This window comes from Hakea prostrata, chromosome 11, assembly GCF_041222555.1.
Source record: "Hakea prostrata isolate BN-2017 chromosome 11, UWA_Hpros_2, whole genome shotgun sequence".
NCBI classification, from domain to species: domain Eukaryota; kingdom Viridiplantae; phylum Streptophyta; class Magnoliopsida; order Proteales; family Proteaceae; genus Hakea; species Hakea prostrata.
Window position 1 is genome coordinate 26315643 of NC_142610.1, and position 20869 is coordinate 26336511.

At 41.1% G+C, this 20869-nt stretch overlaps 1 protein-coding gene across 7 annotated transcripts in view; it reads left to right on the forward strand.

Annotated features, from left to right (window-relative positions):
* The window catches only part of LOC149001218 (uncharacterized), a 106344-nt gene that overhangs the window by 13383 nt on the left and 72092 nt on the right, over positions 1–20869 (forward strand). For 3 of the 7 annotated variants that reach the window (XR_016170799.1, XR_016170798.1, XM_089140608.1), the window contains exon 2: positions 9044–9157. The gene's annotated coding sequence lies outside the window, so the exon portion shown is untranslated. Of the gene's footprint in view, positions 1–9043; positions 9788–20869 lie in introns of all 7 variants that reach the window. The other 4 variants (XR_016170800.1, XR_016170803.1, XR_016170801.1 and 1 more) reach the window with 3 other exon arrangements.

The following is a 20869-nucleotide window of genomic DNA, read 5'->3' on the forward strand; positions in this document are numbered from 1 at the left end:
ATTTGATGCTCCGATCTGCATTTTCCCTTTCTTTCTCTCTCAATCAATTGCAGGAAAGGGCTTTGATTTTTTCAGGCGGTATCGGTATTCCGGAGGGGACGAACATGTCTAGTATTTTCAGTTTCTCGATAATGAAAATTTAAGGAAACTGTTCACAAGTAAGAATGATGATTATTTTGTTTCATTTTTCCAGAGATTTCATTTTCTAATGTCTCTGCAGATTCGATACTACATCCTCTTAATCACTGTCAAGTGCGAATATTAAAGGCTCGCCACTTGTGCGGTTCCATGTCTCGGAGGTGATCTCAGCCGTAATACTTGGGGAACGAACGCCTTCTTGGAGTCATCGCCTCTCCGAGGCTCCGCGTAATTTGATAAATGCAGAGCTTAGCCCGTGAGGCTGCGGCATGGTCACGACTTGCCTGCTCTAGCTTCTCATTAATGGAGAACTCCGGAATAAACTCCTAAAGTCGGACGGCCATGACCACGATCACCCAACAGAAAATCCCTGCTTTTTTGGAGATCTCAATTGTAGGGATCTCAAGTGGACTCCCACTTGACTATTGCGATCCCCTCCAATCCCTCCTGGATCTGGAGGAATCTCCTTACTCTCCGTGATCGGGCCCTCCCTGCCATCTCTGTTAGTGTTTCCTCTGGTCTTCCCACTTCTTTTTGGCTAGATCCCTGGCATCCGATGGGTATCTTGTTCTCTATTCTTGGCCCGCGTAACCGTTTATAACACCCGTATCCCAAAAACCGCCCCCCTCTCCTCATTCATCTCCTTTGGTTCCTGGTCTCCCTCCCCCCACCCCAGTCTCACACAGGTTTGGAGCTCCCTCCCCCCCTTATCCCCCCTCCCCGATGACCGCATTGTTTGGCTGCACCCCCACTCTACCCCCTTTTCTACTACATCGGCTTGGAACCTCCTGAGAACCCCTTCTCCCTCTACCCCTTGGTCCCCTCTTGTTTGGTTCAAAGGTCACATCCCTCGCCATGCCCTTACTCTTTGGAGAACCCTTAGCCTTTCCCTGCCTACCCAAACTTTTCTTATTAGCCATCACATTCCTGCCAACCCAAACTGTGCCACTCTGCTGGAATAGTACAGAGGATATTAACCACCTATTTTTCTGTTGCCCTCTTTCCCGCTCCGTTTGGACTTGCGCCCTTGCATCCATTTGGCCTAGATCCCGTCGTTCTTTTGGTTTTGCACATGAATGGAACTGGATCTTGAGAATCTTTGCCAGTACTTCTGCTTGTGACCTTGTGGGTAAGCTTGTCTTTGCCGCCACTATTCACCATCTTTGGTGCGAGCGTAACATGCGCAGATGGTCCTCCAAATCCCGTTCAATTGATTTGATTTGGAATGCCATCTACTTTGATGTTTTTTCGAGACTGCGTTCTCTCCCCCACCACCCTGTTGCTGATTCTCCAAGAAATAGGCTAATTGTTAGTTCTTGGAGTCTCTCAGCTTCTTTCTTCCCCCTCACTTGATGTTTTTTTTGTATTTGCTTTCTCCCCCCCCCCTATTGTAGATTCTCGGAGAAATAGGCTATTTGTTAGTTCTTGGAGTCTCTCAGCTTCTCTCTTGCCCCATTTTCATTGTTTCTTTCGTCTTTCATTGGCTTTTGGTAATTTAATTATTTATTCATCCCAAAAAAAAAAAGTGGACTCCCACTTGAGAAGATAAGCGTTTCATCCTTTCTATGTCATCTCTATTTTCATGCATACACCGTCTGCTTATTTCCTTAGTCATGCTTCTCATGATAAATTCAGTCCACGTGTTAAAGAAATACAATTAATCAGGTAGTTAAAAGAGAACTGAGCAAGGTTTTGTTTCCGAGAAATGCCCAGATGCAAAACCTATCGTGAGAGAAGCGATCAGGAAAATTTTGCATTAAAGGGAACCTAGAAGCGCTGCTTCGGTCATGCACTTACTGCTTTGTTAATGGCTGTGACGTTTCTCAGTTGCTTGATGACACACCCACCATGCTTGGCAAGAAACATTCCCTCTCCAATATCAATTCGCCGAGGTCATATGAAGTCATTGATGAAGCCAAGGAGTTAGAGAAGCTCTGTCCGGCAGTAGTTTTTTGTCCTGGAGTTGTTTCTCGATTTTTGGTTTCAATATATCTTTGCTGGCCTTGTTATGGTGTGGAACTCCAGCCTCCGAATGACATTCTTATGTTTCAATGGCATTCTTAGGTTCATCTTCCCGACGATGGTCATAATGCTTTGGAACTCATCTCAACCATGATAGTCCAGGCCAAACTTAACCCTTCATGTGGTGGAGCAATTCTGCAACAAGCAACATGGAAGGTTAAGAGACCTCAAAGATGAGAAAACAAGCTTGATAAAAATCTCGGCTTTAGAATATATTCTGATATTATTATATTTCGTGAATCATGATTATTTTCTGTTTAAAAAAATGAAAAATCCCTGGTAAGGGGATGGTATGTCTTTTCGACAATGGGCAATCAACAGTGGACATGGACATTGATGATGCCGCAAATAAGAGCAAAGGGAAAGCTGTTGCAACTCTTTTTGAGGAGCGTAAAACCAATAAATCAGAGAATACGCTGCTGTTGTTACTACATCATCTTCTCAATAGTACAGGCGCGCGTGCACAACACGGACAGGCAAGTCTAGCTAATTTCAAAGTTTGATCCTCTGATTACCTTCAGTATTAGAACTGAACTAGGGGGAACCCCGTCGTTCTTTTGATTTTGCACATGAATGGAACTGGATCTTGAGAATCTTTGCCGGTACTTCTGCTTGTGACCTTGTGGGTAAGCTTGTTTTTGCCGCCACTATTCACCATCTTTGGTGGGAGCGTAACATGCGCAGATGGTCCTCTAAATCCCGTTCAATTGATTTGATTTGAAATGCCATCTACTTTGATGTTTTTTCGAGACTGCGTTCTCTCCCCCCACCCCCCTGTTGCTGATTCTCCAAGAAATAGGCTAATTGTTAGTTCTTGGAGTCTCTCAGCTTCTTTCTTGCCCCTCACTTGATGTTTTTTTTTGTATTTGCTTTCTCTCCCCCCCCCTATTGTAGATTCTCGAAGAAATAGGCTATTTGTTAGTTTATGGAGTCTCTCAGCTTCTCTCTTGCCCCATTTTCATTGTTTCTTTCGTCTTTCATTGGCTTTTGGTAATTTAATTATTTATTCATCCAAAAAAAAAAAAAAGTGGACTCCCACTTGAGAAGATAAGCGTTTCATCCTTTCTATGTCATCTCTATTTTCATGCATACACCGTCTGCTTATTTCCTTAGTCATGCTTCTCATGATAAATTCAGTTCACGTGTTAAAGAAATACAATTAATCGGGTAGTTAAAAGAGAACGAGCAAGGTTTTGTTTCCGAGACATGCCTGAAGCGTAACCCGTCGTGAGAGAAGCGATCAGGAAAATTTTGCATTAAAGGGAACCTAGAAGCGCTGCTTCGGTCATGCACTTACTGCTTTGTTAATGGCTGTGACGTTTCTCAGTTGCTTGATGACACACCCACCATGCTTGGCAAGAAACATTCCCTCTCCAATATCAATTCGGCCGAGGTCATATGAAGTCATTGATGAAGCCAAGGAGTTAGAGAAGCTCGTCCGGCAGTAGTTTTTTGTCCTGGAGTTGTTTCTCGATTTTTGGAGTTTTTTGGTTTCAATATATCTTTGCTGGCCTTGTTATGGTGTGGAACTCCAGCCTCCGAATGACATTCTTATGTTTCAATGGCATTCTTAGGTTCATCTTCCCGACGATGGTCATAATGCTTTGGAACTCATCTCAACCATGATAGTCCAGGCCAAACTTAACCCTTAATGTGGTGGAGCAATTATGCAAAAAGCAACATGGAAGGTTAAGAGACCTCAAAGATGAGAAAACAAGCTTGATAAAAATCTCGGCTTTAGAATATATTCTGATATTATTCTATTTCGTGAATCATGATTATTTTCTGTTTAAAAAAATGAAAAATCCCTGGTAAGGGGATGGTATGTCTTTTCGACAATGGGCAATCAACAGTGGACATGGACATTGATGATGCCGCAAATAAGAGCAAAGGGAAAGCTGTTGCAACTCTTTTTGAGGAGCGTAAAACCAATAAATCAGAGAATACGCTGCTGTTGTTACTACATCATCTTCTCAATAGTACAGGCGCGCGTGCACAACACGGACAGGCAAGTCTAGCTAATTTCAAAGTTTGATCCTCTGATTACCTTCAGTTTAAGAACTGAACTAGGGGGAACCCCGTCGTTCTTTTGGTTTTGCACATGAATGGAACTGGATCTTGAGAATCTTTGCCGGTACTTCTGCTTGTGACCTTGTGGGTAAGCTTGTTTTTGCCGCCACTATTCACCATCTTTGGTGGGAGCGTAACATGCGCAGATGGTCCTCCAAATCCCGTTCAATTGATTTGATTTGGAATGCCATCTACTTTGATGTTTTTTCGAGACTGCGTTCTCTCCCCCACCCCCGTTCTTCGATTCTCCAAGAAATAGGCTAATTGTTAGTTTTGGAGTCTCTCAGCTTCTTTCTTGCCCCTCACTTGATGTTTTTTTTGTATTTGCTTTCTCTCCCCCCCCCCCTATTGTAGATTCTCGAAGAAATAGGCTATTTGTTAGTTCTTGGAGTCTCTCAGCTTCTCTCTTGCCCCATTTTCATTGTTTCTTTCGTCTTTCATTGGCTTTTGGTAATTTAATTATTTATTCATCCACAAAAAAAAAAAAGTGGACTCCCACTTGAGAAGATAAGCGTTTCATCCTTTCTATGTCATCTCTATTTTCATGCATACACCGTCCTTATTTCCTTAGTCATGCTTCTCATGATAAATTCAGTTCACGTGTTAAAGAAATACAATTAATCAGGTAGTTAAAAGAGAACTGAGCAAGGTTTTGTTTCCGAGACATGCCCAGATGCAAAACCTGTCGTGAGAGATGCAATCAGGAAAATTTTGCATTAAAGGGAACCTAGAAGCGCTGCTTCGGTCATGCACTTACTGCTTTGTTAATGGCTGTGACGTTTCTCAGTTGCTTGATGACACACCCACCATGCTTGGCAAGAAACATTCCCTCTCCAATATCAATTCGCTGAGGTCATATGAAGTCATTGATGAAGCCAAGGAGTTAGAGAAGCTCTGTCCGGCAGTAGTTTTTTGTCCTGGAGTTGTTTCTCGATTTTTGGAGTTTTTTGGTTTCAATATATCTTTGCTGGCCTTGTTATGGTGTGGAACTCCAGCCTCCGAATGACATTCTTATGTTTCAATGGCATTCTTAGGTTCATCTTCCCGACGATGGTCATAATGCTTTGGAACTCATCTCAACCATGATAGTCCAGGCCAAACTTAACCCTTCATGTGGTGGAGCAATTCTGCAACAAGCAACATGGAAGGTTAAGAGACCTCAAAGATGAGAAAACAAGCTTGATAAAAATCTCGGCTTTAGAATATATTCTGATATTATTATATTTCGTGAATCATGATTATTTTCTGTTTAAAAAAATGAAAAATCCCTGGTAAGGGGATGGTATGTCTTTTCGACAATGGGCAATCAACAGTGGACATGGACATTGATGATGCCGCAAATAAGAGCAAAGGGAAAGCTGTTGCAACTCTTTTTGAGGAGCGTAAAACCAATAAATCAGAGAATACGCTGCTGTTGTTACTACATCATCTTCTCAATAGTACAGGCGCGCGTGCACAACACGGACAGGCAAGTCTAGCTAATTTCAAAGTTTGATCCTCTGATTACCTTCAGTTTTAGAACTGAACTAAGGGGAACCCCGTCGTTCTTTTGGTTTTGCACATGAATGGAACTGGATCTTTAGAATCTTTGCCGGTACTTCTGCTTGTGACCTTGTGGGTTAGCTTGTCTTTGCCGCCACTATTCACCATCTTTGGTGGGAGCGTAACATGCGCAGATGGTCCTCCAAATCCCGTTCAATTGATTTGATTTGGAATGCCATCTACTTTGATGTTATTTCGAGACTGCGTTCTCTCCCCCACCCCCCTGTTGCTAATTCTCCAAGAAATAGGCTAATTGTTAGTTCTTGGAGTCTCTCAGCTTCTTTCTTGCCCCTCACTTGATGTTTTTTTTTGTATTTGCTTTCTCCCCCCCCCTATTGTAGATTCTCGAAGAAATAGGCTATTTGTTAGTTCTTGGAGTCTCTCAGCTTCTCTCTTGCCCCATTTTCATTGTTTCTTTCGTCTTTCATTGGCTTTTGGTAATTTAATTATTTATTCATCCCCAAAAAAAAAAAAAGTGGACTCCCACTTGAGAAGATAAGCGTTTCATCCTTTCTATGTCATCTCTATTTTCATGCATACACCGTCTTCTTATTTCCTTAGTCATGCTTCTCATGATAAATTCAGTTCACGTTTTAAAGAAATACAATTAATCAGGTAGTTAAAAGAGAACTGAGCAAGGTTTTGTTTCCGAGACATGCCCAAATGCAAAACCTGTTGTGAGAGAAGCGATCAGGAAAATTTTGCATTAAAGGGAACCTAGAAGCGCTGCTTCGGTCATGCACTTACTGCTTTGTTAATGGTTGTGACGTTTCTCAGTTGCTTGATGACACACCCACCATGCTTGGCAAGAAACATTCCCTCTCCAATATCAATTCGCTGAGGTCATATGAAGTCATTGATGAAGCCAAGGAGTTAGAGAAGCTCTGTCCGGCAGTAGTTTTTTGTCCTGGAGTTGTTTCTCGATTTTTGGAGTTTTTTGGTTTCAATATATCTTTGCTGGCCTTGTTATGGTGTGGAACTCCAGCCTCCGAATGACATTCTTATGTTTCAATGGCATTCTTAGGTTCATCTTCCCGACGATGGTCATAATGCTTTGGAACTCATCTCAACCATGATAGTCCAGGCCAAACTTAACCCTTCATGTGGTGGAGCAATTCTGCAACAAGCAACATGGAAGGTTAAGAGACCTCAAAGATGAGAAAACAAGCTTGATAAAAATCTCGGCTTTAGAATATATTCTGATATTATTCTATTTCGTGAATCATGATTATTTTCTGTTTAAAAAAATGAAAAATCCCTGGTAAGGGGATGGTATGTCTTTTCGACAATGGGCAATCAACAGTGGACATGGACATTGATGATGCCGCAAATAAGAGCAAAGGGAAAGCTGTTGCAACTCTTTTTGAGGAGCGTAAAACCAATAAATCAGAGAATACGCTGCTGTTGTTACTACTTCATCTTCTCAATAGTACAGGCGCGCGTGCACAACACGAACAGGCAAGTCTAGCTAATTTCAAAGTTTGATCCTCTGATTACCTTCAGTTTTAGAACTGAACTAGGGGGAACCCCGTCGTTCTTTTGGATTTGCACATGAATGGAACTGGATCTTGAGAATCTTTGCCGGTACTTCTGCTTGTGACCTTGTGGGTAAGCTTGTCTTTGCCGCCACTATTCACCATCTTTGGTGGGAGCGTAACATGCGTAGATGGTCCTCCAAATCCCGTTCAATTGATTTGATTTGGAATGCCATCTACTTTGATTTTTTTTCGAGACTGCGTTCTCTCCCCCACCCCCTTGTTGCTGATTCTCCAAGAAATAGGCTAATTGTTAGTTCTTGGAGTCTCTCAGCTTCTTTCTTGCCCCTCACTTGATTTTTTTTTGTATTTGTTTTCTCTCTCCCCCCCCCCTATTGTAGATTCTCGAAGAAATAGGCTGTTTGTTAGTTCTTGGAGTCTCTCAGTTTCTCTCTTGCCCCATTTTCATTGTTTCTTTCGTCTTTCATTGGCTTTTGGTAATTTAATTATTTATTCATCCACAAAAAAAAAAAGTGGACTCCCACTTGAGAAGATAAGCGTTTCATCCTTTCTATGTCATCTCTATTTTCATGCATACACCGTCTGCTTATTTCCTTAGTCATGCTTCTCATGATAAATTCAGTTCACGTGTTAAAGAAATACAATTAATCAGGTAGTTAAAAGAGAACTGAGCAAGGTTTTGTTTCCGAGACATGCCCAGAAGCAGAACCTGTCGTGAGAGAAGCGATCAGGAAAATTTTGCATTAAAGGGAACCTAGAAGCGCTGCTTCGGTCATGCACTTACTGCTTTGTTAATGGCTGTGACGTTTCTCAGTTGCTTGATGACACACCCACCATGCTTGGCAAGAAACATTCCCTCTCCAATATCAATTCGCTGAGGTCATATGAAGTCATTGATGAAGCCAAGGAGTTAGAGAAGCTCTGTCCGGCAGTAGTTTTTTGTCCTGGATTTGTTTCTCGATTTTTGGTTTCAATATGTCTTTGCTGGCCTTGTTATGGTGTGGAACTCCAGCCTCCGAATGACATTCTTATGTTTCAATGGCATTCTTAGGTTCATCTTCCCGACGATGGTCATAATGCTTTGGAACTCATCTCAACCATGATAGTCCAGGCCAAACTTAACCCTTCATGTGGTGGAGCAATTCTGCAACAAGCAACATGGAAGGTTAAGAGACCTCAAAGATGAGAAAACAAGCTTGATAAAAATCTCGGCTTTAGAATATATTCTGATATTATTCTATTTCGTGAATCATGATTATTTTCTGTTTAAAAAAATGAAAAATCCCTGGTAAGGGGATGGTATGTCTTTTCGACAATGGGCAATCAACAGTGGACATGGACATTGATGATGCCGCAAATAATCATGCAATTTAAGCTATTGTATATTAGGAGAGTGGATCTGATTTGTACAAATTAGCATTCCATAATTGATGTTATGAATGATTAGAAAAATGATCTTGCAGGGAAAGCATCAGTCCCTTGCTGAAGTTGATGCCATGTCATCCATAATTGTGCCTACCAGAAGTAATTATCTGACAATGCACTAATAGTATTTCAGATTTTTTATGGCCTTTTCTGCTGGTTGATAAATAGTGTAGTTGCTCATCGCAGACAGTTGCATCATATGAAGAGTAGTAGCTCATACATTTCCTGAGTTTCATTACTTATCTTTGATAGATATTAACTTGCTTGTTTTATTGCTAGTACTTGGTGTTTCCCACTTGAAGATGAAGATTCTTTATATGATGACTTTCTTCTTTTCTCCCCCCTTGCAGTGTCTTTCAGGGGCACTAAGGAATGACAATACTAAGTTGTTGACTGCAGCTTCTGCTGTCTTTCTACCTTTCCAGCCGTTAATGGTTTCAGCCGTTCACACAGGATTGATGGAGGTATTCTGCTGCTGTTCCCATCTCTTCACACACACGAAAATAACGTATACATGTTAAGCATCTGTCTTTTTTAAGAGACCTTTTTCCAGTTAACATGTGCACTAGTATTATAGCTGATGCAACTTGTGAGGTATCATACAGTTTTTGACAGTTAATTTATGTGCCTTCAACTCTTTTAGAAAGGTATTGTCATCTAGTGAAAATGGTGGAGTAGACTCTCATAGAGTTGTTATCCGGGGATTGTGTTTTGACTGTGATGGATACTTCATTTGTCTAAGTCTGTTATCTTGATGCTCGTCTATATTCGGGCGTCTCTTTCTCTTATTCTTACTTACTCCATACAATACAACTCCTCTGATCTTGTGATGAACACATGCCTGTCTAGCTGATGTTATTCTATCCTTCAACCACAGCAGTTTGAGAACTCTTGGTGATGGACCCATTCTATCGACATCTGGATGTTTATACGAACCTTGATGCTCTAGTCAAGGTGGCAATCATTGTCCCATGAGTTAGTGGTGACTAAGAAATGATTCATTCTATCGGTTCTCAATCTACCAAGGACTGGCTTCAGGGGAAAAGGAAATTTTATCTTACATAACACGAACTAGGAAATATTAGAGGAATCAGGTAATACTGCTCCAGTTTTGTGTCATTTCATATTCCTCTTCTGCAATATGATTTCTTAGTATGTTTTATTCAGATCTGTTTCCTACTTGTTGATGTTGCTTGGTGTTTTTTTTTGGGCTAAAGGTAATTCTGGCATTATGTGTAGTCTTTGAAGTTTCTTTCTCTGTTAGATCAGCTATTTTATATCGCTTGCATCCAACCAACATTGATCTCCAGCTATCTGTCCTAACACCTTTAGCTGGAAAAGTTGTCATCCCCGGCTATTTTTCCATGTTGAAATGGTTAGATATTTCTAATTCATCTCAAAGATCCAAGTATCTGGTTGAACACCCTACAGTTATTGCTGTGACTAAAAATAACTTGGTAGTGGTTCTTAAATGAACAACACCTAGATCAACATCAAAACTTGATGAAGAGTTACTAAGAGATATAATGATCATAAATGATTGATACTCAATTATTTGTGCTAATGAGAATGTTCATTTTGAGAAAAGACAGCCTATGTTTATTTGACAACATGAGTCTTGGGAGTGATGTTCCGAAAGACTCGTAACGAAAGGTGGAGAGTCCTCCACTTCATCGCTTGCCGCTGCGGTTTTCTCAACTTTGGAAAAGCTGAAAAATAATGCGGCCAACCAACCATAAGAAGAGAACAAGAGAAATCAGCAATCAAAGCCACGTTCAAAAGTTCGAACATAAGCAAACTAGCAGCAAGAGAGGTTAAGAGATCTCAAAGCTTCAGAAGATATTCTGCAATGGTGGTGTTCGGGTCAAGGCCCAGTTGCCACGTTCGGGCCCAGACCCGGTTGGGTATGATCTTTCCGTATCAGGTGGTGATGCATCCCCCTGGCGAACCTGTACAGCTTAAAGATTAAGGAACGAGGAGAAAGAATACAACAGAGATCGCGATGTTCGTGAATGTAATCGTAATCAAGATTATCATCGGGAGCGGAAAAAAGACTAAGATCGTGGGTTTGCATGATCGTGTTGAACGTGAATGTTATTACGACCAAGAACATCAACGATCGAGTGTATCAAGAATTTATAACGATCGGGATGGAGGCAACGTTCACCCGATTATGTGGATTTTTTACACCATTACAATACCCAAGTAAAGCATCGACAATTTCGATCAAGGGATTTTATCCTCAGAAGAACTTTGGCATGAGATCCGCATCACCAAAAGAAGTTGGATCCTCCACGAGAAGGGCCATGTATGATAATCAAACCAGCTGGTTCAGGTGCGTATAAGCTGAAGAACTTAGTTGCCGATCGTGAATTGAAATGATCGTGGAATGCAAGACATCTCAAAAAACCTACAATGATTCTTAGGAATCGATAGGTAAGGCATCGGTTTAAAACTCGAGTGAGAACTTCTACAAGGCATCGGTTTAAAACCCGAGTGAGACCTTCTATAAGGCATCGGTTTAAAACCCGAGTGAGACCTTCTACAAGGCATCGGTTTAAAACCCGAGTGAGACCTTCTACAAGGCATCGGTTGAAAACCCGAGTGAGTCCTTCAACAGGGCATCGGCTTAAAACCCGAGTGAGTCCTTCAACAGGGCATCGGTTTAAAACCCGAGTGAGACCTTCTACAAGGCATCGGTTTAAAACCCGAGTGAGACCTTCTACGGGGCATCGGTTGAAAACCCGAGTGAGTCCTTCAACAGGGCATCGGTTAAAACCCGAGTGAGTCCTTCAACAAGGCATCGGATTAAAACCCGAGTGAGTCCTTCAACAAGGCATCGACTTTAAACCCGAGTCAGTCCTTCAACAAGGCATCGGCTAAAACCCGAGTGAGTCCTTCAACAAGGCATCGGATTAAAACCCGAGTGAGTCCTTCAACAAGGCATCGACTTTAAACCCGAGTGAGTCCTTCAACAAGGCATCGGCTAAAACCCGAGTGAGTCCTTCAACAAGGCATCGGATTAAAACTCGAGTGAGTCCTTCAACAAGGCATCGGCTTTAAACCCGAGTCAGTCCTTCAACAAGGCATCGGCTAAAACCCGAGTGAGTCCTTCTACAAGGCATCGGATTAAAACCCGAGTGAGTCCTTCAACAAGGCATCGGCTTTAAACCCGAGTGAGTCCTTCAACAAGGCATTGGCTAAAACCTGAGTGAGTCCTTCAACAAGGCATCGGCTTAACACCCGACTGAGTCCTTCTACAAGGCATCGGTTTAAAACCCGAGTGAGACCTTCTACAAGGCATCGGTTTAAAACCCGAGTGAGACCTTCTACATGGCATCGGTTTGAAACCCTAGTGAGACCTTCTACAAGGCATCGGTTTAAAACCCGAGTGAGTCCTTCAACACGGCATCGGTTTAAAACCCGAGTGAGACCTTCTACAAGGCATCGGTTTAAAACCCGAGTTAGACCTTCTACAAGGCATCGGTTTAAAACCCGAGTGAGACCTTCTACAAGGCATTGGTTTAAAACCCGAGTGAGTCCTTCAACAAGGCATCGGCTTAAAACCCGAGGGAGTCCTACAACAAGGCATCGGCTTAAAACCCGAGGGAGACCTTCTACAAGGCATCGGTTTAAAACCCAAGGGAGACCTTCTACAAGGCATCGGTTTAAAACCCGAGTGAGACCTTCTACAAGGCATCGTTTTTGTTGGTAATACATCAAAAGTAATTCAATTCAATTAATTGATGGGGAAAAGATTCCTTACCTGGATTCGCTTTCCCTTACTTGAAGTATTTGCAGCGGAAGTCTAGATCCACGTTGTCGTTCCACCACCAATGATTTACCGGCGAGATTCCACAATCACTTGGAAAGGGAATAATATCCACAACCCAAATGCCGTGGATTAATGGAATGAAGATCAAAAACTAGGAAAGAAAATTTTCTAAGCCTGCGATTCTAAGAGAGAGGGAGAGAGATGGAGCCGCCGTTTCTCAGAGATTCGCTCGTGCGAATGAATCACTCAGTTACTTACTCACTAATGCGGTGGTTACCAAAATATATAACCCTATTTTGTAACCGCCCTAATAGTGAGTTTCCAATATTGCCCTTGGGCATTTAATTTATTAATCATATTAATAAATTCCAACAGCTCCCACTTGCACAAGGGCAAGTGTTAATCTTTCAATGTGTCCCAAACACACTTGTATATCCCAGATATACACATTCAATCTCTCTGCTATGTATCCCAGATACATAGACCTCTTGTGTCCCAGACACACATGTATATCCTAGATATACATATATATTGATCTCTTCACTATGTATCCCAGATACATAGACCACCTGTGTCCCAGACACTAATATCCAAAATCATACTGGCAAAATGGGTTGTGCGACCGGTGATATACCTGCACGCGTGAGCCCCAAACTAGAAACCTTCCCAGAAGTGGAATGCTATCTGAAAGAAGAAGTTAAAGGCTCAAAACGCCCCTGAATGTCCCTCGATGTCAGTTAATGCTAAAATTCCTCTAAGCCAGTCCCGCCGAAAAAGACATTCCCTATAGCATTGGATTCGTGGTCCGGATTTAATTATATAATCTCCTAATACTTTTTAACCTCCTCCCTAGGTATAAAAAAAACCACTTATTGATGATATGCTTTGCTTATGTCATCCACTAAGCATTAACCGGCCTTCTTGTTTAAGAAAATATTCTTTTCCGTGTTTCCTGTACTGAAAAGGAATGCTATCGGAAGGAAGAAGTTAATGTCTCAGAACGCCCCTTAAATGTCCCTCGATGTCGGTTAACGCAAAAATTCCTCTGAGTCAGTCCCGCCAAAAAACACATTCCTTGATAGCATTGGACTCATGGTCCGAGTTTAATTAGATAATCTTCTAGGACTATTTAGCCTCCTCCTTAGTAATACAAAGAAACAAGTTCGTGATGATACGCTTTACTTATGTCATCCATTAAGCATTAGTCGGCCTTCATGTTCAGGAAACTATCCTTTCCCATTTATCCTGTACTCAAGTGGAATGCTATCGGAAAAAAGAAGTTAAAGGCTCAAAATGCCCCTGAATGTCCCTCGATGTCGGTTAACGCAAAAATTCCTCTGAGCCAGTCTCGCCGAGAAACACATTCCCCGATAGCATTGGACTCATAGTGCAGGTTTAATTGGATAATCTTCCAAGACTCTTTAGCCTTCTCCCTAGTAATACAAAGAAACAAGTTAGTGATGATATGCTTTACTTATGTCATCCAATAAGCATTAGTCGGCCTTCATGTTTAGGAAAATATCCTTTCCCATGTGTCCTGTAGCGAAGTGAAATGCTATCGGAAGGAAGAAGTTATTTGCTAAGAACGCCTCTTAAATGTCCCTCGATGTCGGTTAGCGAAAAAATTCTTCTAAGCCAGTCCCGCCGAAAAACACAGTCCACGATTGCATTGGACTCATGGTGCAGATTTAATTGGATAATCTTCTAAGACTCCTTAGCCTTCTCTATAGTAATACAAAGAAACAAGTTAGTGATGGTATGCTTTACTTATGTCATCCAATAAGCATTAGTCGGCCTTCGTGTTTAGGATAATATCCTTTCCCATGTGTCCTGTACTGAAGTGGAATGCTATCGGAAAAAAGAAGTTAAAGGCTCAAATCTCCCCTGAATGTCCCTCGATGTCGGTTAATGCAAAAATTCCTCTGAGCCAGTCCCGCCGAAAACGACATTCCCTGATTGCAATGGATTCATGGTCCGGAATTAATTAGATAATCTTCTAAAACACTTTAACCTCCTCCCAAGGTATATAAAGAAACCTTTAGTTATGATATGCTTTACTTATGTCATCCACTAAGCATTAGCCGGCCTTCTTGTTTAGGAAAACATTCTTTGCCATGTATCTTGTACTGAAGTAGACTGCTATCCGAAGGAAGAAGTTAATGGCTCAGAACGCCCCTGGAATGTCCCTCGATGTCGGTTAACGCAAAAATTCCTCTGAGTCAGTCCCGCCAAAAAACACATTCCCTGATAGCATTGGACACATGGTTCGGGTTTAACTTGATAATCTTCTAAGACTCTTTAGCCTCCTCCCTAGTAATACAAAGAAATAAGTTAGTGTTGATATGCTTTACTTTTGTCACCCAATAAGCATTAGTCGGCCTTCACGTTTAGTAAAATATCCTTTCCCATGTGTCCTGTACTGAAGTGGAATGGTATCGGAAAAAAGAATTTAACGCTCAAAACGCCCCGAATGTCCCACGATGTCGGTTAATGCAAAAATTCTTTGTAGCCAGTCCCACCGAAAAAGACATTCCCTGATAGCATTGGATTCATGATCCAGATTTAATTAGATAATCTTCTAAGACTCTTTAACCTCCTCCCTACGTATATAAAGAAACCTCTTAGTGATGATATACTTTACTTATGTCATCCACTAAGCATTAGCCGACCTTCTTGTTTCGGAAAATATTCTTTTCCATGTGTCTTGTACTGAAGTGGAATGCTATCGGAAGGAAGAAGTTAATAGCTCAGAACGCCCCTTGAATGTCCCTCGATGTACATTAGCGCAAAAATTCTACTGAGCCAGTCCCGCCGAAAAACACATTCCCCGATAGCATTGGACTCATGGTGCGGGTTTAATAGGATAATCTTCTAAGACTCTTTAGCCTTCTCCTTAATAATACAAAGAAACAAGTTAGTGATGATATGCTTTACTTATGTCATCCACTAAGCATTAGTCGGCCTTTATGTTCAGGAAACTATCGTTTCCCATTTATCCTGTACTCAAGTGGAATGCTATCGAAAAAAAGAAGTTAATGGCTCAGAACGCCCCTGGAATGTCCGTCGATGTCGGTTAACGCAAAAATTCCTTTGAGCCAGTCCCGCCAAAAAACACATTCCCTGATCGCATTGGACTCATGGTCCGTGTTTAATTAGATAATCTTCTAAGACTCTTTAGCCTCCTACCTAGTAATACAAAGAAACAAGTTAGTGATGATATGCTTTACTTTTGTCACCCAATAACCATTAGTCGGCCTTCACGTTTAGTAAAATATCCTTTCCATGTGTCCCGTACTGAAGTGGAATGGTATCGGAAAAGGAATTTAACGCTCAAAACGCCCGAATGTCCCTCGATGTCGGTTAATGCAAAAATTCTTTGTAGCCAGTCCCACCGAAAAAGACATTCCCTGATAGCATTGGATTCATGATCCAGATTTAATTAGATAATCTTCTAAGACTCTTTAACCTCCTCCCTAGGTATATAAAGAAACCTCTTAGTGATGATATGCTTTACTTATGTCATCCACTAAGCATTAGCCGACCTTCTTGTTTAGGAAAATATTATTTTCCATGTGTCCTGTACTGAAGTGGAATGCTATTTGAAGAAAGAAGTTAATGTCCGGATCGAACCTTGAATGTCCCTCGATGCGGTTAACGCAAAAATTCCTCTCGAGTCGGTCCCGCCGAAAAACACATTCCCTGATAGCATTGGACTCATGGTCCGTGTTTAATTAGATAATCTTCTAAGACTCTTTAGCCTCCTACCTAGTAATACAAAGAAACAAGTTAGTGATGATATGCTTTACTTTTGTCACCCAATAACCATTAGTCGGCCTTCACGTTTAGTAAAATATCCTTTCCCATGTGTCCTGTACTGAAGTGGAATGGTATCGGAAAAAAGAATTTAACGCTCAAAACGCCCCGAATGTCCCTCGATGTCGGTTAATGCAAAAATTCTTTGTAGCCAGTCCCACCGAAAAAGACATTCCCTGATAGCATTGGATTCATGATCCAGATTTAATTAGATAATCTTCTAAGACTCTTTAACCTCCTCCCTAGGTATATAAAGAAACCTCTTAGTGATGATATGCTTTACTTATGTCATCCACTAAGCATTAGCCGACCTTCTTGTTTCGGAAAATATTCTTTTCCATTTGTCTTGTACTGAAGTGAAATGCTATCGGAAGGAAGAAGTTAATAGCTCAGAACTCCCCTTGAATGTCCCTCGATGTCGATTAGCGCAAAAATTCTTCTGAGCCAGTCCTGCCGAAAAACACATTCCCCGATAGCATTGGACTCATGGTGCGGGTTTAATTGGATAATCTTCTAAGACTCTTTAGCCTTCTCCTTAATAATACAAAGAAACAAGTTAGTGATGATATGCTTTACTTATGTCATCCACTAAGCATTAGTCGGCCTTGATGTTCAGGAAACTATCGTTTCCCATTTATCCTGTACTCAAGTGGAATGCTATCGAAAAAAAGAAGTTAAAGGCTCAAAACGCCGCTGAATGTCCGTCGATGTCGGTTAACGCAAAAATTCCACTGAGCCAGTCCCGCCGAAAAAGACATTCCTTGATAGCATTGGATTCATGGTCCGGATTTAATTAGTTAACCTTCTAAAACTCTTTAACCTCCTCCCAAGGTATATAAAGAAACCTTTAGTTATGATATGCTTTACTTATGTCATCCACTAAGCATTAGCTGGCCTTGTTGTTTAGGAAAATATTCTTTTCCATGTGTCCTGTAGTGAAGTGGAATGCTATCCGAAGGAAGAAGTTAATGGCTCAGAACGCCCCTTGAATGTCCCTCGATGTCGGTTAACGCAAAAATTCCTCTGAGCCACTCCCGCAAAAAAACACATTCCCAGATAGCATTGGACACATGGTTCGGGTTTAATTTTATAATCTTCTAAGACTCTTTAGCCTCCTCCCTAGTAATACAAAGAAATAAGTTAGTGATGATATGCTTTACTTTTGTCACCCAATAAGCATTAGTCGGCCTTCACGTTTAGGAAAATATCCTTTCCCATGTATCCTGTACTGAAGTGGAATTCTATCGGAAAAAAGAATTTAAGGCTCAAACGCCCCTGAATGTCCCTCGATGTCGGTTATTGCAAAAATTCTTCGTAGCCAGTCCCGCCGAAAAAGACATTCCCTGATAGCATTGGATTCATGGTCCGGATTTAATTAGATAATCTTCTAAGACTCTTTAACCTCCTCCGTAGGTATATAAAGAAACCTCTTAGTGATGATATGCTTTACTTATGTCATCCAATAAGCATTAGCCGGCCTTCTTGTTTAGGAAAATATTCTTTTCCATGTGTCCTGTACTGTAGTTGAATGCTATCGGAAGGAAGAAGTTATTTTCTCAGAACGCCCCTTGAATGTCTCTTGATGTCGATTAGCGCAAAAATTCTTCTGAGCCAGTCCCGCCGAAAATCACATTCCCCGATAGCATTGGACTCATGGTGCGGGTTTAGTTGGATATTCTTCTAAGTCTTTTTAGCCTTCTCCCTAGTAATATATAGAAACAAGTTAGTATGATATGCTTTACTTATGTCATCCAATAAGCATTAGTCAACCTTCATGTTTAGCAAAATGTCCTCTCCCGTGAGTCCTGTACTGAAGTGGAATGCTATCGGAAAAAAGATGTTAAAGGCTCAAAACGGCCCTGAATGACCATCGATGTCGGTTAATGCAAAAATTCCTCTGAGCCAGTCCCGCCGAGAAACACATTCCCCGAAAGCATTGGACTCATGGTGCGGGTTTAATTGGATAATCTTCTAAGACTCTTTAGCCTTCTCCCTAGTAATACAAAGAAACAAGTTAGTGATGATATGCTTTACTTATGTCATCCAATAAGCATTAGTCGGCCTTCATGTTTAGGAAAATATCCTTTCCCATGTGTCCTGTACCGAAGTGGAATGCTATCGGAAGGAAGAAGTTAATAGCTCAGAACGCCCCTTGAATGTCCCTCGATGTCGATTAGCGCAAAATTCGTCTGAGCCAATCCTGCCGAAAAACACATTCCCCGATACCATTGGACTCATGGTGCGGGTTTAATTGGATAATCTTCTAAGACACTTTAGCCTTCTCCCTAGTAATACAAAGAAACAAGTTAGTGATTGTATGCTTTACTTATGTCATCCAATAAGCATTAGTCGGCCTTCGTGTTTAGGAAAATATCCTTTCCCATGTGTCCTGTACTGAAGTGCAATGCTATCGGAAAAAGGAAGTTAAAGGCTCAAATCGCCCCTGAATGTCCCTCGATGTCGGTTAATGCAAAAATTCCTCTGAGCCAGTCCCGTCGAAAAAGACATTCCCTGATAGCAATGGATTCATGGTCCGGATTTAATAAGATAATCTTCTAAAACTCTTTAACCTCCTCCCTAGGTATATGAAGAAACCTTTTAGTTATGATATGCTTTACTTATGTCATCCACTAAGCATTAGCATGCCTTATTGTTTAGGAAAATATTCTTTTTCATGTGTCCTGTACTGAAGTGAATGCTATCCGAAGGAAGAAGTTAATAGCTCAGAACGAACTTTGAATGTTCCTGGATGTTGGTTAACGCAAAAATTCCTCTGAGCCATTCCCGCCAAAAAAACACATTCCCTAATAGCATTGGACACATGGTTCGGGTTTAATTTGTTAATCTTCTAAGACTCTTTAGCCTTCTCTCTAGTAATACAAAGAAACAAGTTAGTGATGGTATGCTTTACTTATCACATCCAATAAGCATTAGTCGGCTTTCATGTTTAGGAAAATATTCTTTCCCATGTGTGCTGTACTGAAGTGGAATGCTATCGGAAAAAAGAAGTTAATGGCTCAAACGCCCCTGAATGTCCCTCGATGTCGGTTAATTCAAAAATTCCTCAAAGCCAGTCCCGCCGAAAAACACATTCCCTGATAGCAATGGATTCATGGTCCGGATTTAATTAGATAATCTTCTAAAACTCTTTAACCTCCTCCTTAGGTATATAAAGAAACCTTTTAGTTATGATATGCTTTACTTATGTCATCCACTAAGCATTAGCCGGCCTTCTTGTTTAGGAAAATATTCTTTTTCATGTGTCCTGTACTGAAGTGGAATGCTATCCGAAGGAAGAAGTTATTGGCTCAGGACGCCCTAGAATGTCCCTCGATGTCGGTTAATGCAAAAATTCCTCTGAGCCAGTCCCGCTGAAAAAGGCATTCCCTGAGAGCATTGGATTCATGGTTCGGATTTAATTAGATAATCTTCTAAAACTCTTTAACCTCCTCCCTAGGTTTATGAAGAAACCTCTTAGTTATGATATGCTTTACTTGTGTCATCCACTAAGCATTAGCCGGCCTTCTTGTTTAGGAAAATATTCTTTTCCATGTGCAGTAGAAAGCTATCGGAAGGAAGAAGTTAATGGCTCCGAACGCCCCTTTAATGTTCCTCGATGTCGGTTAACGCAAAAATTCCTATGAGCCAGTCCCGCCAAAAAACACATTCCCTGGTAGCAATGGACTCATGGTCCGGGTTTAATTAGATAATCTTCTAAGACTCTTTAGCCTCCTCCTTTGTAATACAAAGAAAAAAGTTAGTGATGATATGCTTTACTTATGTCATCCAATAAGCATTAGTCGGCCTTTATGTTTAGGAATATATCCTTTCCCATGTGTCCTGTACTTATGTGGAATGCTGTCGGAAAAAAGAAGTTAAAGGCTCAGAACGCCCGTGAATGTCCCTCTATGTCGGTTAATGCAAAAATTCCTCTCAGCCAGTCCTGCCGAAAAAGACATTCCATGATAGCATTGGATTCATGGTCCGGATTTAATTAGATAATCTTATAAGACTGTTAGTGATGATATGCTTTACTTATTTCATCCATAGGTATATAAAGAAACCTGTTAGTGATGATATGCTTTACTTATGTAATCCACTAAGCATTAGACGGCCTTCTTATTTAGGAAAATATTCTTTTCCATGTGTCCTGTACTAAAGCGGAATGCTATCGAAAGGAAGAATTTCATGGCTCAGAACGCCCCTTTAATGTCCCTTGATGTCGGTTAATGCAAAAATTCCTTTTAGCCAGTCTCGCTGAAAAAGACATTCCCTGATAGCATTGGATTCATGGACTGGATTTAATTAGATAATCTTGTAAGACTCTTTAACCTCCTCCCTAGGTATATAAAGAAACCTCTTAGTGATGATATGCTTTACTTATGTCATCCAATAAACATTAGTCGTCCTTCATGTTTAGGAAAATACCCTTTCCCATGTGTCCTGTACTGAAGTGGAATGCTATCGGAAAAAAGAAGTTAAAGGCTCAAATCGCCCCTGAATATCCCTCGATGTCGGTTAATGCAAAAATTCCTCTCTGCCTTTCCAGCCGAAAAAGACATTCCCTGATAGCAATGGATTAAGGGTC